We start from the raw sequence: 16632 nt of genomic DNA, 5'->3' as shown, positions 1-16632 counted from the left end.
GTAGTAAAAGCCAAGACTAGATTTTAAATTTAAAAATAAATAAGGTCAGGATGAAAGGAAACAATAAGGCTGGTTCTGGGAGTAGCAGAACAACTGGAGGCTGGGACTTCAGGAGGAAATAATCCGTTCTTCCCTCCTCATGGTAGAAACTAATTAGAAACCAGCTGTCAAGGGAGAAGGACACTTTGAAGAGACCCAGCCCTGGCCTCTTACAGCTAATATAGCAGGGTGGGTTTGGAGCTGAGGGACAAAAGGTAAAGACCAACACACAAGTTATTGTATTTTAATGCCTGTTTTCCTGTCTCCAGAATTCTAATAAAAGTAAAACTTGTTGTCTATTTTATAATAGCGTGATAGGTATTGCTTAAGTTCATTTGTTTCTTCCCAGAAGCATTAAAATATAAGGTATAGGTACTCCTTATTATATATTTGTTCATTTTGTGTTTCCTCATTAAATGCATTTTTTTCCTGATTATCTTCACTGACTTTCTTCCTGCTTGTACTTGACGACTTTGGGATTTTACAAAATTCAGAAAATTCTATTCTCAAGTCATTAGTAAATGATATTCTTCTTGGTGATTTTTAGGACATATTTTTCAGATAAAAAATTAATCAACAGCTTCCCCTTTGCCACTAAATAATCTATCATCCTTCAGTTAAGACATAAGAAGACTTAAACGCTATTGTCTTAGTCCTTTCAGGCTGCTATAACAAAATACCAAAGACTGAGTGGCTTAAAAACAACAGAAATTTATTTCTCACAATTCTGGAGGCCGAAGTCTGAGGTCAGGGTGCCAGCATGGTCAAATGAGGCCCCTCTTCTGGGTCGCAGACTTCTCACTGTATCTTTACATGGTGTAAGGGGTGGGGGGGTTCTGTGGGGTCTCTTATAAAAATACTAATCCCATTCATGAGGGCTCCACCCTCAAGACCTAAGCACCTATCAAAGGCTCTACCTCCTAATACCATCACATTGGACATTAGGCTTTAAGACATATGAATTTGGGGGTGGGGCACGTTCAAATCATAGCCCATTGAGGAAATGAAATTATGGGTTTTTTATAACTTTGCATTCTGAATTAACAGTATTTTACTTTTAAGAGAGTTATGAAATTACACTAAATAAAATGACAAAACTTGAATGTGAAAAATACAATATACAAGCACCACTGTTCCCTCTCCATGGTTCCACACAAGAGCACATTAAATTGGTAAACTCTGAAATACTAAGTTTTGCCTTATTAACCATACCATGAAATATTAGAAAAAGTTAAAATTAATAAAACATATTTTAAAATCACACTATATTTTCTTAAAAATATTTGTATTGTTTTCGCTTTTCAGGAAGCAACTGAAGTGCTATTCTGAAGAACAGGTTGAAAACACAAATACAAGAACTGCTTATTTAAGAGCTATTTTGTTGCACAACAAGAAAAAGTCTATAGCATTTTCAAGAAAATATACTAAAAATATTTTTGTAATATATAAAATGTATTACTTAGCTTTAATCACAAAAATCAAATTTCTTCAAAATACAGATTTCTTTTGATTCCTTATGTTTGTATGTACTTATTTCATCAAGAAAAAAAAACTTTTGGAAATTTTTGATTTGTAAGCAGATATACCACCTCCAAGTTGCTGTACCAACAAATCATGAAATACTTTAAATAGTTGAAAGAGCTTTCTAGTTTTGACTTAACTTCTTTAGATCAGATTGGAAGCATTCTGAATTTTTGTATGTACCAGGGGATCTGTTTTTCTCTATCCATTCATAAGACTCTAATTTTCAAAGATCTAAGCCATTTTAATTTCTAAAGATTTTGGAGAAATGAGATTGTTTTAGACAATCTCATTTCAGATTTTCTAAGTTGCTGTTTTTCAGATCCATAGGAATCCCAGGAATTCTAGATTACCCTAGATTTCTGGGCCTGCCAACCCTGGCAAGTCATCTAAGAAGAGTTTCGTTGGTGCCCCTTGTTTGAACAAGTCCAATCTCCTCTGCTTACCCCTCCTTCCTACTCAAAACTGTCACTACTAAGAGTGTGACCTCCTGCAACCCAAGGCTACACCAGAAGAGATACTTATTTTCAAGAGGATAAAATTAGGGAATGCAAAAAAAAAAGCCACAAATTAATGTAGCTAAACTAACCAAAAGCTCTCATACTATAAAAATTGCACTTTTTACTCAGAAAAGTCTAAAGGAAATGCTAAATTTAGAGGAATAACCCCAATCAAGGCTTTGTGGCCATGTCTTGAGCAAGTAGAGTTGGTATTCACAAAAGTTACCTTCCAGCAAGTGACACTCAGGAAGCATTTGGAACAGCTGAGAGAATTCAACGAAACCCAGAGCTTTTTCTACTGTGTACCATTTCCTAGAATGCTCGCCCCAGGTCATTGTTAACCTTGCTTAACAAAAAATTATTAACATTTACCATGTAGTAAATCCAAATATCTTTGTATATATTTGGCATTTTGTTCAGTCAAACAAACATCTATTTAACATTTGCTAGATACCAGGCATTCTAGTGAGAAGACTACAAGGAATAAGATGCTGTCTTCACCTTCCAAGAGTCTACAAGGTAGTTGAGGAAATAGTGGTGGAAAAGGTGATACACAAAACACAGAGATAGGGCTTCCCTGGTGGCGCAGTGGTTGAGAATCTGCCTGCTAATGCAGGGGACACGAGTTCGAGCCCTGGTCTGGGAAGATCCCACATGCCGCGGAGCAGCTGGGCCCGTGAGCCACAATTACTGAGCCTGCGTGTCTGGAGCCTGTGCTCCGCAACAAGAGAGGCCGCGATAGTGAGAGGCCCGCGCACAGCGATGAAGAGTGGCTCCCACTTGCCACAACTAGAGAAAGCCCTTGCACAGAAACGAAGACCCAACATAGCCATAAATTAAAAATAAATAAATAAATAAATAAATAAAAATTTAAAAAAACCCACAGAGATACAGTATCATATGTGAGAGAAAGAGACATAGGGTGCTGTAGGGGCACAGAGGAGGGGCACTTGGCTGGGGGTAGGAGCAGCCTGTGAGGATGGAGGTGGATGAGGGACAGATTCCAGAAGAATATGATGCCTGAGATGAGTGGTGAGGAATAAAGCATGAGATTAACCAAGGAACAGTGTCCTGACAGAAGGTGTGGTGGTAAGAACAAAGGCTGAAATACCATTAGATAGTGAGTTCCTTGAAGGCAGTAAGGCTCTCCCTTAGTAAGCATTTCTCTTGCCCTCTTACAAAATGTCTGGCACTAGTAGATGCAGACTCACTGTTTAGTGGATGAATGAAGCATGGAGCACGGGGAAATCGAGAAGCCGTCTCATGTTACTGGAGCACCAGTACACTCCCTTCATGAGGAACAGCTTTCATGTCCAGAGAGCACGAATTAGACCACACCACTGGTTAACTGAGGACTCTCATACTTCCCTCAGTTCCAACCTCAGAGGGATGAGAAAGCTCTACCACTAAAAAGGGGAGGAGGAGAGAGAAACCCAACAAGAAAGACTTAAAAATCAAGTTTTCTAATGCAAATTCAGTTTACTCTCCATTTCAGGACATTTCTTTTCACTGAGAAAACTAAATTCCAGGAACTACAATTGTAGCATCTATGGAACAAATTCCTACATTCGGTTTCTGGGAGATGCAAAAATATTCTTCACATCTGAACACTGTGAAAGCCACAAAATTGGCCACTTTCTGTAGTCCTTCCTTACCTCAAGTTTTAATTCAGCCCACTGGAAACTTTTTGTCAAAAATTTTCCATAGTTTTTTTTTTTTTTTAAATGATACCAACTATCATTTTACCATATTCATTTTTTTTTAAGAAATTCCTTTATTTTTATTATTTATTTATTTTTAGCTGTGTTGGGTCTTCGTTTCTGTGCAAGGGCTTTCTCTAGTTGCGGCAAGCAGGGGCCACTCTTCATCGCGGTGCGCGGGCCTCTCACTATCGCGGCCTCTCTTGTTGCGGAGCACAGGCTCCAGACGCGCAGGCTCAGTAGTTGTGGCTCACGGGCCCAGTTGCTCCGCAGCATGTGGGATCTTCCCAGACCAGGGCTCGAACCCGTGTTCCCTGCATTGGCAGGCTGACTCTCAACCACTGCGCCACTAGGGAAGCCCTCCATAGATTTTTAATAAAGAACTTTTCTAACGTAACAGAGCAAGGGCTTGTGGGCCTGCGGCACAAAAAGCCAAACTCTGACAGGGTGCTTATACAATATATAAGCACCGCTATTCTCTCTCCATTCTCTCTCTCCTTTCTGCAAAGTAAGGATTTATTTGCAGGGTGCCAAGCAAAGAGAAAGGGCAGCTCATGTTCAAAAGACTCCCGAACTCCCCGATGGCTTTTAAGCAAGTGTTAGGGGAGAGGGTCTTAGGATGCCTGATCAGCTCCTGGACATTCTGGCTCATTGGTTGGTGGTGAGGTGATGTTTCCGGAATCTCATTGGTTGGTGGCTCCAGTCAGTCTGGGGTCTATGTGCTTGTGGTCAGCATGTGGTCACCATCCTCCACTGGGTGGGGGGGTGGGTCTTAGTTTTTACTAAACAACTCAGAGATACGCATCTGATTGTTATTTATATTCCTTCAGTAGGAACTAGGAGTCGAGTCTTGTGACTCTGTTGCTCTAATCATTAACTGTTCCAGTCTGCTCTTTGGAACTTAGTGAAGGCCTAGGAGCCTAAAGCCTTTTTTCTGCAAATAAGAAATGGGGGACATGGAGGGGCTTTTGTACCTGGGAAGGCCCCACAGGGTTCTGCTTGGTTTCGGTCCCCCTTTTTCTTTGATACTCCTCCATCCTGAGGGGAACAGGGGTGGGACAAGAAAGGGAATAAAGTTTTAGATAGAGAGATTAACCATAAACTTCCGCAGGGGAGCTCGGTTTTAAGGGGACTGGGTTTCACTAATACAAGTCATTTGAGAATAAAAGGAATTTCTAAATTTTTGCTTCTTAGCCACAGACTTTGTTAAAAAGTTCGTGATTTAACTTCTTTAGGTTTCTGGCTGTCTGCTTTTAAAATTTTTCTAAAGTTATTATAGTACATACCCATAATTATTTATGCCAGATAAATTACAATTTTAACTTCGAGTTTTTAAAATGCCTAATTGTTAAAAATCCGTGGGCAGTATGGCTTCACATAGCCTTCATTCACAAGCTGGCCACTTTTTTTTTTTTTTAATAATGTTTCTCTGAACAATCCTGTCTTAGAAATTTGTGTTTAAATTTTTAAAAATACTTCTAAACGTAGCAAGTGGGTATTTAGCTGTTGAGCAAGTCATTTAAAAATACTTTTTGTGTTAGTACTGTTTCTCCAGGATCTGAAAGATTCATAAAGTAAATATGATGTTCCCATTTTGGTCAATATAAGGAACAGAGAATAAAGAGGTAGTAAGAATATCTTCCTGTATTTCTGATAATAAGTGAAACATTTATATCTTGTACTATTGTCTCTACTCTTTTCTCAGCTGCATCACCTTCTGATCATTGCAATGATTTCTAGGTGGTCTACCTACTTTTACCTCTTCTCCATTTTATCCTGAAGATTGCTAGCTAAAATACTACTAGTACTACTACTAATAGTAATAACAATAACAATAATTAAAGATTTACCACATCTTTACTACACTGAGTGTTCTACGTGGACTCTTTCCTTACATTTATGCTATGAAGATATTATCCCCTTTTCCAGATGAGGAAGCAATACCTAAAAAGATTAAATTAAATGCCCCAGTTCACAGAGCTTTTACTGGTAAAGCTGGGATTCAAATCTAACTCCAGATCTCAGCTCCAACATTTAATTCCTCCCACTTTTCCCCAAGCAGGAGAAAGTGTTTCATTGTGAAGAGAGCTTTTAGAAAAACATATTTAGGTCCAAATTCCTGTTCAAATTCTAGTTTAAATTTTACCACCTCTATGCCCTCAGACAAGTTCTTAGTCTCCTTTATTTTCAGTATCTTCACCTATAAAATGTGGGAAATATCTACCTTGCAGTGTGGTATTTGAGGACCGATTACCATGTATAAGGCACCTAACCCAGTGCCCAACAGGTGGTAAGCTCTCAGTAAAAGGCAGCCACTCCTGTTATTGTTATGACCATAATGTTGCCTATATTATGTCATTCACTGGCCCATAAACCATTAGGCTCCATATTGTACCAGAACATTACCTAGCATGTAATGAACACAATGTGAGTGTTAATTATTAGAATCACTGGCAGGGTACAGGGCCATGAAGAACAAAGACTTTCTCAGCCGTAAGTGCAGCGAGAAATGACCAATTTGTGTACAGTGAGTTTTTATAAACAATCTTGTGGCATATTCTAGGAACTTTCCTTAAAAGATGGCTATTATGCATCCCTTTGCCTTTGCCCTTCTTCATCCTTTCCTGTTTTTCCCACCTAATGGATCAAGACGTCTCCTTGCACCAGGAAAACAAATGCCAGCCCCTTTGGGGAGGGTATAGAGAGCTCAGCTAAAAAGAGTTTGGGCCCCTGACCATACCAGCCTTTGCTCTTTCAGGGTTTCATTGCTACTCGGCCAGAGTCCTAATCCTAACTGATATATCTCCTGGTTTCATCAGATTCCTGAGGTGGCAAAACATGAAAGGAACAAGAGAATAGGGAATTCATCCTTCCTACAGGGGAAGGTGGGCAGAGACAATGCCAGGGCAAGGAAATTGTTTCAAATAGCTCATAGGTTTTTTAAAATTTTTATTTATTTATTTATTTTTGGCTGTGTTGGGTCTTGGTTGCTGTGCGTGGGCTTTCTCTAGTTGCGGTGAGCAGGGGCTACTCTTCATTGTGGTGTGTGGGCTTCTCACTGCGGTGGCTTCTCTTGTTGTGGAGCACAGGCCCTAGGCGTGTGGTCTTCAGTAGTTGTGGCTCGCGGGCTCTAGATCGTAGGCTCAGTAGTTGTGGTGCACGGGCTTAGTTGCTCCTCGGCATGTGGGATCTTCCCGGACCAGGGCTCGAACCCATGTCCCCTGCATTGGCAGGCAGATTCTTAACCACTGCACCACCAGGCAAGTCCCAGCTCATACATTTTTGAACTTATTATCTGTATCCTCCAAAACAGAGATGCTTAAACCTTGATCTGAATCCATGTGTATTTGGTTTGGGAAACCCATCAGAAACCATTGGAGGAGGACTTCCCAGGTGGCTCAGTGGTTAAGAATCTGCCTGCCAATGCAGGGGACACGGGTTTGATCCCTGGTCTGGGAAGATCCCACATGCCATGGAGCAACTAAGCCCATGTGCCACAACTACTGAGCCTGTGCTCTAGAGCCCGCGAGCCACAACTACTGAGCCCACGTGCTGCAACTACTGAAGCCCACACGCCTAGAGCCTGTGCTCTGCAACAAGAGAAGCCACCGCAATGAGAAGCCCGCGCACCGCAACGAAGAGTAGCCCCGGCTCGCCGCAACTAGAGAAAGCCTGCGCGCAGAAACAAAGACCCAACACAGCCAAAAATAAATAAATAAATAAATAAATAAATTTAAAAACATTAAAAAAAAAAAAAAAGAAACCATTGGAGGGTCACACCCTTCTTCCATTCTCATCAGTGGGCATTTTCAGCTTCCTCAGGTTGGCACCAGCTGACAAGAAGTGTGCAATCTCTAGTGAAAGAAACATAAAGATTTATCCCCGCCAACTTTGCCTCCCCAGAGAGTAGCTACAGACACGATGTGTAAGACCAAAAAAGAAGGGGCCTGCTGTCAGGGTTATAGTAGGTATTGATACTCGAATACTTGTGGGCAGCCTGCCCAGCTACAAACCTCTTACCACACTAGTTGCAGGCTCTGATACACTACTCTAGCTATTATGATCAGATCATGCTAAAATTAGAAAGCTCTTTAGGAAAAACTGTTCTTCCAGGAATTCTGTTTACCCTTGACAAGCTGATTTTATTAGGGAAATCCCTTTCAGTTAAGGGCTGTGTGTTCTATTGATTCCTCTAACATGCTTAGCACACACTGTGCCCCTGGTAAGTGTTGAGTAAACTGTTTAATTAAGCAAGTGAATAGACAGCATGATGAAATTTTTCCTTTATGAGATTTTTGAGATAAAGAAATCCTACCAAAATATAACAGAAATTGCACTTTACCTTGACTTACTGCCTTAACATTTCAAATAACAGTGTATAAAATTCACACTCAGAGACCACTAGTTACGATTGCCATGGTAATGGGCTCTGTGCCTATGAGCAGAAAAAAATAATTCCTTTTGGGCAGGATACTTATGAGTGTGTCTGGCTATGTGGCAAGATATTTTCCTTTGGTTTTTCTTGAGAGTAATGTATGTATTTAAGCAGATGATCCTTTATACATGTAAATTCTCCCTAGGAAGAGAGAAAATAACAAATAAGTTCTTTATACTGAAAACTTCTAGGATGATTATAATATGGATTTAATTCTCACTTATAAAGAGTTTAATTTCAAATAAAAATTAGAGCAAGAAATACATATTTCACTGTGAGGAGGTGAGTAATTTTCACTGTATGAAATGTACATCTTATACAGACAAATGCCTTTAACAAGAATTGCTGATATGTCTAATATTTTAAAGGGCCAGAGGTGGTCAGAGAAGGATCCAAGAGTAGCACTTCGAAATTAAGAGATTAAAAAGCAACAGTCAAGGGACTTCCCTGGCGGTCCAGTGGGTAAGACTCCTTGCTTCTACTGCAGGGGCCGCGGGATCGATCCCTGGTCGGGGAACTAAGATCCCACAAACTGCGCAGCCAAAAAAAACAAAAACAAAAGCAACAATCGAGACACGTATCCTCCTAAGTGAATTTGCATTAATGGACAACAACAAATCTCTATTTTGAACAGGAGCATTAGCATGAAGAAGTATGTGCTTGAAAAATATTTCTATTAATCATGCGGTGACGTACTGAGCTGAACTAGAGGATCAAAGATCATTATGATAATCCTGGTGTGCTAAAATAACAGACACTGAGAAGAAAAAATGGACAAAATTTGGCAACAGATACTATCTTGAGAAAAATATCCAGTGAGTAGTGAGAAAAAGCACGGAGAGGGAAGGGTAGCTTTGTAGGTGCTTTAGTTCTAATAGCTGCTCTTTCACCCTATATCTTTAAAGCAAAGGAGGCAAAGGAGGTGGGGGGTGAACTCAGAGCGCAGCTTCAAAGTTGAGTGTTCCTTCCTCTTTTCCCCTTTTTAACGTGTTACTAATAAATATGTCTATTTCTGGTTGCTGATGACACAAAATTCACCTCTGTTTTCCTTAGAAGCACTATTCTTTGTTGTGAGCTAAAAGAAGATTCAGGGACTTGAAGAGGATAAACCTGTACGCCTAAGAGCTTTCATTGATTTTATTGCTTTGTTTCCAACACATTTCCATGTACATTATGCCACTTACTTTGCCAAATAAATCCATAAGGCAGGAATTATTAGCCTGATTTTGCAGGTGACAAAAGGCTCAAACGTGTTCAAGATCAAAGCCGCAATGTCCATCATGCTGTAGCTGAATGGATTAGGCTTTCATTGTTGATTCAGTGTTGCTTTAAGTTTTCAATTCACATATAAGATAAGTCATGTTATAAACTGTTATGTTATATTGGTTGAATGAATCTCAACATATTTACTGTTAGAAATAATAAATGGCATTAGATTGCCAGACCCGCTCAGATCAAGTCTACTTAACTCATAATAGAGCTGAATTATATTATAGCTCTAATAACAATATGGATAGTGCCAAGAGGTATTACATTGCTGAACCTCACTACTGCAACATAATAATGAAGAGTTCACCCCATTTTTTCATATGAATCCATTTCTAAAAAAAGACATGGATTATTTTTCTCCATTCCTATCCAGGCATCTTCTGAAGGGACTTGGTTAACTCTTAATTATTCTTAAACCTCGGGTCTTCCTGTATTTAGCAATAAAAATTACTACTAATTAAAGATATGCTGGGGCTTCCCTGGTGGCGCAGTGGTTGAGAATCTGCCTGCCAATGCAGGGGACACGGGTTCGAGCCCTGGTCTGGGAAGATCCCACATACCGCGGAGCAACTAGGCCCGTGAGCCACAACTACTGAGCCTGCGCGTCTGGAGCCTGTGCTCCGCAACAAGAGAGGCCGCTATAGTGAGAGGCCTGCGCACCGCGATGAAGAGTGGCCCCCGCTTGCCGCAACTAGAGAAAGCCCTAGCACAGAAACGAAGACCCAACACAGCCAAAAATAAATAAATAAATTTATTAAAAAAAAAAAAAAAGATATGCTATAGAAATAATGATGAAACATTTATTTAAATGCTTCACAGAATGTTAATTTTCTTTTAATAGAAAAGAAATTAAAAAGCTGCTTCAGGGTTTTTGGTTTCTCTATTAAGCAATTGACCCTAACTATTAAATGGTGATTATGGATATTAAGAAATAAATTATGGTTTTCCATAATATTAAAATGTACTATTTTGAAAGCAAGCAAAATTCTCTAGAAGAGAAAGATCAATAAATCAATCCATTAAAATTATCACCAGATAATCCTTTGCTTTCAAATGTATCTGTTCAAAACTGTCACTCTATAAGCTACAAGGCTTTGTTTTGCTTGATCAAGAAATGAATGTGACTTTATGATCCGTATTCAACTGTGAACAGCTGCTCATCAATAAAAAGCCATTAATGTCCAAGTCAGAACAGCAGGTCTAAGATTGTGCTTAAGGAAAAAACCATCCCTTTAGTGAAAAGCCAGGGAACTGAGTTGGGGAAGATCTGGAAGCCCTGGGCTGTGTTTGCAAGGTCTGCCCTATCTCCCAGGCAGGGATGGGAGGTCAGTTGACAAGACACTACTCAGAGCCAGCTGGAGAATTCATAACAAGGAAGCCTATCCAGGCTTTGAACTGGGAGAGTAAGTGGTGTGTTGGAAGCTGATAGAATGAAAAAAATCAAGCTGGTGATTGGGGATTGGGCAGGCAAATCAGAAGACTTAAAGTGGGCAGAATGGTCCTGACACAGAGCAGGTATAATTAACTGTACCCCATGAAAAAGAGGCAATCCAAAAAGAAATATTTCATATATCAGGTTCTATCCCTTATGCTCCTCCCGCTTGACATTTGGTGGTCCTCCTCCCCACTCCACCCAAGCCTTGGGCAGATAACAGGACTTCAAATTGCACACTGCCAAGAGTGGTCCCCAAGCAAGACCCCAAATTATTGGCACTTATGATCCCCAATTATGGGATTACTACTCAACAACTAAAGATGATTTTTAAATATTCTTTTATAGGTATTTTTAAAGTAAATTTTAAGTTTGCAGTCTTTAGCAAGCTTTCTGTTTGTTTTGTTGTTGTGCTGGAAAACAAGTATTCACTATTTGTTTCTAGAAAAATATGTACCTTTTGTTTTGTTTCATTTGCAAATGGAAAATTTTATAAAGAAAACTGAGGAATAAAAAAAAAAAGGAAGAAAAAACCATAGGGATATAATAAATAACTTGAAGCAAAGATACTCATCACTAAGGAAAAGCATTTTGAAAACATGTTCATATCAAGATGTAAACTAGCCTGGATTTTTGATTTTGGGAATCAAAAAAAAATTCTAGAAATTTTGAATTATTGGAATTTAGGCATTTGAAGAGTTTAAGGGCTAGAACAGGTGTTTAAGGGACTGTGGAGGGTCAAGTGGACTTAGGGAGCTGTAGTTACTGGGAATGATTTAGTAGTAATGTAGTACTAGTAGCAGGCAGTAACAGCTCTTATTTAAGAATGCTTGCTATGCACCAGGCTCTGCCCTAAGAGCTTTGTAAGCATTGGCCATGAAGTAGGCACTATTATGGCCATTTTACTGATGAGGAAACTGAAGTTTAGGGATATAATAACTTATCCAAGGTTACACAGAATAATTCCAGAGCAAAGTAATAAACATTCTTTTTCTTCCCCTCCTGAGGATAAACAAGTTAAATTATTAATAGAAATGTGGTATAGACTGGGGTGGGGTGGAGGGGGTGGAGGTACTGGAAAGTTAAGTGGGTAGGTAAGTGCTGGTCAGGGTGACAGAACAAAGGTAGTTGTAGCCAAAAAAGAGGTTAAAAAAAAAAAAAGGGCTTCCCTGGTGGCGCAGTGGTTGAGAATCTGCCTGCTAATGCAGGGGACACGGGTTCGAGCCCTGGTCTGGGAAGATCCCACATGCCACGGAGCGGCTGGGCCCGTGAGCCACAACTACTGAGCCTGCGCGTCTGGAGCCTGTGCCCCGCAACGGGAGGGGCCGCGATGGTGAAAGGCCCGCGCACCGCGATGAAGAGCGGTCCCCGCACCGCGATGAAGAGTGGCCCCCACTTGCCGTAACCGGAGAAAGCCCTCGCACGAACCGAAGACCCAGCACAGCCAAAAATAAATAAATAAATAAATAAAGTAGCTATAAAAAAAAAAAAAAAAAAAAAAACTAACAGGATGTGTGTATATAAATAGAGAAGGATTTATAAAAAAAAAAAAAAAAAAAAGGCTGGTTGAGGAACAATTTGCATGAACAGCTTTCAGTCTTTGACTATATAAACTTCTAACCTCCCTCACCAGTCACTTTACAACAGTGGAGCAGATACTTTTCTGAGGGCCCCTTACCAACAATAGCCAAGGATCCTAGCCTTTTAATAGCATACAGGATGAAAAGAAACAAAAAACAATCAGGCTTCAAAGAGAGAACCATAGAAAAAGAACACCTTAATTTGGAAGAGTGGCTAGCTCGGTGAGCAAGCCAGGAACAAATGCAGGGACACGGTGAAGTGCCACTTTTTAACTTCCAGTTATAGGAAATTCAATCAAAATTTACTAGCAGGAGCCTAAATTCTGAATTAAACTCAGCGCTTCGCACCCCTAAAGTTGTGGAATAGTTGAGATCTGGCCAGATCCATCATCTTGAGACAGCTACGACTCCCTCATTTTTTGCAATCTAAACACGTATTTCTCTTGGTCTCATTTGGTATGGGGATTCTGTGGGTTTAAGGAAAGGGGGCATGGTTGGAGCGGAGGCACTGTGTGTAGAAACTAGAGCAACACGGGACGAGCCCAGGCACTCCGAAGAAAATCAGCCTGTATAGCCAGCAACGTTCACAAAACATCCTACTCCTGACCAAGCCCCGGTAGCTGCCACGCCGGCCTCCGCCGCTCACCCCGCCCCCCAACGCTCATTGGCTCTCAGCCCCGACGCCGGACCCACAGCCTCTCGCCTATTGGGCCAGACAGGACCTGGGGCGGGGTGCGGAAACAAGAGTTTGGGACTACTGAGAGCAGCCTTCGAGGGCTAAGGAGAGGCAGGAGGTGGGACTGGGGGAGGGTTTCCCGACGAGGGGGCGAATATGGCAGCTGCGCGGCGGCAGCGGCGGCTGAGACGGAGCGCGCGCCCGGCTTTGAATGAGCGGGGCTGGGACTGAACCGGCGGAGCGCAAGCTCGAGGAAGCGACCGGCAGCGCGCGTGCGCGCGCCTTGTGTGCGCGCGCAGCCCGCGGCAGCTCGGAGCCTCCGCCGGGCGGGCGGGGAGGGGGAGGGGCAGGTGAGTGTGTGCGGTTCGCGCGCCCTCGAGGGGCTTCCCTCCCCCACCCCCATCCCGATCCGGACCCGGGTCTTGGCGGGGGGGGGTGTCCTCTGCCCTTCCCCAGTTAGCCCTCGTCTCTGCCCCGCACTTCCCGCCCTCCCACCTTCCTTTTCGCCCCTCCACCCGGTTTCCCCCCCACCGAGGCCGACTGCCACTCTACGGTACTGTTTCCGGGTCAGGGTGACCTCTGGGGTGAAGGAACCGCGACCCGGAGCGGGCCCCGGGCGTGCAGCCCTCACCATGCGGGCTCACGCGTGGGAGACCGTGCTGCGGGGCTCCAACCGGAATTCCCGAGTCCCCAGATCCGCCCCCCACAGGGAAATTTGCGCGTTCTTCCTGCCCTTCCTCTACAGGCCTTGCTCCTTCCCAAGCAGATTTTTCTAAAATACAAATCCCAGTGCACTCGGCACCCACTTGGAGCAATTGAGAGCGTTTTCACCAAACGCCGTACATATGGCGTCGGATTGTGCAACCTGAAAACGCTCCTGTTGTTTTTCGCATCTGTACAGTGGGTATGATTTTTTTTTTTATCAATTTCAAGTGAAATTGACATTAACTGAAGTTAAAACATTTTAGTTGTGAAACTCGTTCCTTTTGAGCCTTTCAGGAGACTTTACTTTGCCTTTGTAAGAGCCTCACTGGTATTTGAGGGCCTGACTTTGAGTTGCCTTAGATGGTCCAGTGTTCCCCCGCTCTCACGTTCTACTTCTAGTTCCCCTTCTCTTACCGCTACCGAACTTTGGTTTTTCAAATTTAAGTGAGGTCAGGTGGTTTTATTTTTGGAGCCTTGTGATATACCTTAACCTACTTCAGAGATATACAGACTTAATTTGAGGATATTCTGTACTGTACTAGATTATATGGTGTTTCAAATTTTGGTATTAAAAAAATTCAAAAATATAGTTTTAGAAATACAGCAATTAGTGACTTGTTTAGTGTGTACCAACATAGATTTTGGCTTGGCTTATTTAACAATTTGTGATATAGTGACTCTACTGAAAATATCTCGCCAGCAGTTTACATGGAATTACAGGGAGGAAGGATACATTTAATCTTTCAGTTTCTAATGCAGCATTCTTTTTTAAAATTGTAGGTGAATCTTTTTCACTTGACACAGCCAAGCTGTCATTCCTGTTGATTTCCTAGAGATGTCATTTGTCCAAAAGCGCTGAGGGTAGGTTGCTTTATGGTTCTGAACCTTATTTCGGCTACATCTCAAGTTTTTGTATTTTTGTAGTAATTTTTAAGGAAACTTTAATTTTAAAGTTAGATTATATTAGCATTTCTCAGTTCTAGAAAGTATTTCGACAGAGTAAAAATGCAAGTAGCTTAAGATGTGTACTTCGCAGACTGGTGATCTACAGAGCGTTTCAAAAATCAACTGAGGCAATGAGTGTAAAATTTAAGAAGAGGTTTCTTAAATGGGATGTGGTGTGGGAAGAGCCTGGGCTTTGGGGTCAGTCTCTTTAACTTCTGGGTGAGTGAATGTGAACTTCACTAGCAGTTGAGCCTCATCTGTTAAATGGGAATAGTGAAACTCACCTCCTTTGTTTTTGTCTTTAGGATTCCAGTGAGGCCATAGAAGGTACATTGTCTAGAACTATATTGAGTGCTCAAGGAATGATAATTTCCCTTCGTTCAACAAATATTTGAGTACCTACAATGTGCTTAGCGTTGGCTAAGACCTAGAAATACCAACTGAGCAAGACTGATGGGGCCCTGCCTCCCTAGTCCCTTGTGTTGTCACTAGCTTGTGACAGTTGAGCAGCGTACACAGGGTTTCTGTGTACTGGGTCAGTAGTGTTTCCCATCACCTGGGGTAGTATCTGTTACATAGTAGGTGCTAAATATACGTGTGTGTGATACACACACACACACACACACACACACTGAAGTGGATTGGAACATTAAGTAAACATGGGTCCCAAAGAACTGATTCCTGCCTTCAAATCAGTGTAATTGATAAAATCAAAAGTGTTGCTTGATGGTTAACATGATTGCATTTTCTCCCATTTCAGGTGCAATTGGTTGGAAAATTTATCTCGGAAATTATAATACCATCACTGAATTACTAAGAATGTTTATTATTAGTGAGGTATTCTTGGCTTTTGAATTAAATAGACCTAGATTTGAATCTAGATCATTGGGTGTGAGAACATGGAAACATGAGCTTACTCTCTGCTTCAATTCTATGAAAAGAGAACAATAATATCTATCTCATAAGATGGTTTTATGGTGAGATAATACTTAAGTAGTGCTTGGCACATAGTAGCTAGTCAGTGAATATTAGTTTTTCTCTTTTATTAATCACAAAAGCAACTTTTCCACAGAATGAGGATATTCTTAATTACTAGGGAGAGAATTCTATTCTGGTGTCAATAATAGTCCCACTTTCTGATTTACTGTTGGAACAAAACTTTAAATTTTATTTTTAGTTACCATTAAAGTCATTCAAGTTGACAAATACTTATTGAACAATGACACATAGCAGTATTTGTGGCAGGGCAATGACCATTGTTACCAAGCCTTTATATGAAAATTATTCTCAACTCTTCATTCATGTAAATCCTGAGACCTACTCTTTTCCCCAGTCCTTAAGTATTAAATGTCTTCTCCCTTCAAAACATCCTGATAGAGTATCTCCTCAACTCTTTCCCCTTTTCTCCCTAGTGCCACATGCTCTACGGTCTCTTTTCTAGCTCTCTTTTTTTGTTTATAATTTTTCTGAAAATTTAGGCTAAATCTTCATTTAGGGAAGTTTGCTTTCTTTTGGTTGAGAGTTTTATTCTTGACAAATTAGCTTTAAAATGAAGCTTTTATTCGTCATCTTAATTGTTCAGATCATTCTGCTCATAATGAAGCAATCAAACCTTTCTTTCACGTCTTATTTTGCAAATAGTAACTGGAGGTAACAGATGAATAAGATCCTCACGGGAAGGATTGTACAGGATGAATACAGTATATAGAAATAACTATGGTACAAAATAGAAAATACAGGTGCAGTAAGAAAAATACTGCAATTAAAAAGACTTTGCAGTAGTTCAGCAAGAAGTAATAAAGGCTTATGCTAGGGAGATTGCAGTGGAAA

At 41.1% G+C, this 16632-nt stretch overlaps 2 protein-coding genes across 7 annotated transcripts in view; both read left to right on the top strand.

The window, feature by feature from the left end:
- PKHD1L1 (PKHD1 like 1) overlaps window positions 1-1503 on the top strand; it is a 155758-nt gene extending 154255 nt beyond the window's left edge. For both annotated transcript variants that reach the window (XM_057532372.1, XM_007188783.2), the window contains one exon: window positions 1345-1503. The gene's annotated coding sequence lies outside the window, so the exon portion shown is untranslated. The remainder of the gene's footprint in view (window positions 1-1344) is intronic.
- An 11768-nt stretch (window positions 1504-13271) lies between these two features.
- Window positions 13272-16632, top strand: part of EBAG9 (estrogen receptor binding site associated antigen 9) — a 39228-nt gene continuing 35867 nt past the window's right edge. Inside the window, exons 1-2 of one of the 5 annotated variants that reach the window (XM_057532320.1) lie at window positions 13273-13502; window positions 14638-14718. The gene's annotated coding sequence lies outside the window, so the exon portion shown is untranslated. Of the gene's footprint in view, window positions 13503-13797; window positions 14057-14637; window positions 14719-16632 lie in introns of those variants that run through there. The other 4 variants (XM_007188784.2, XM_057532319.1, XM_057532322.1 and 1 more) reach the window with 4 other exon arrangements.

This window comes from Balaenoptera acutorostrata, chromosome 17 (genome assembly GCF_949987535.1).
Source record: "Balaenoptera acutorostrata chromosome 17, mBalAcu1.1, whole genome shotgun sequence".
NCBI classification, from domain to species: Eukaryota; Metazoa; Chordata; class Mammalia; order Artiodactyla; family Balaenopteridae; genus Balaenoptera; species Balaenoptera acutorostrata.
The sequence above is the reverse complement of the archived record's forward strand: the minus strand, read 5'-3'. Positions and strand labels throughout refer to the sequence as shown.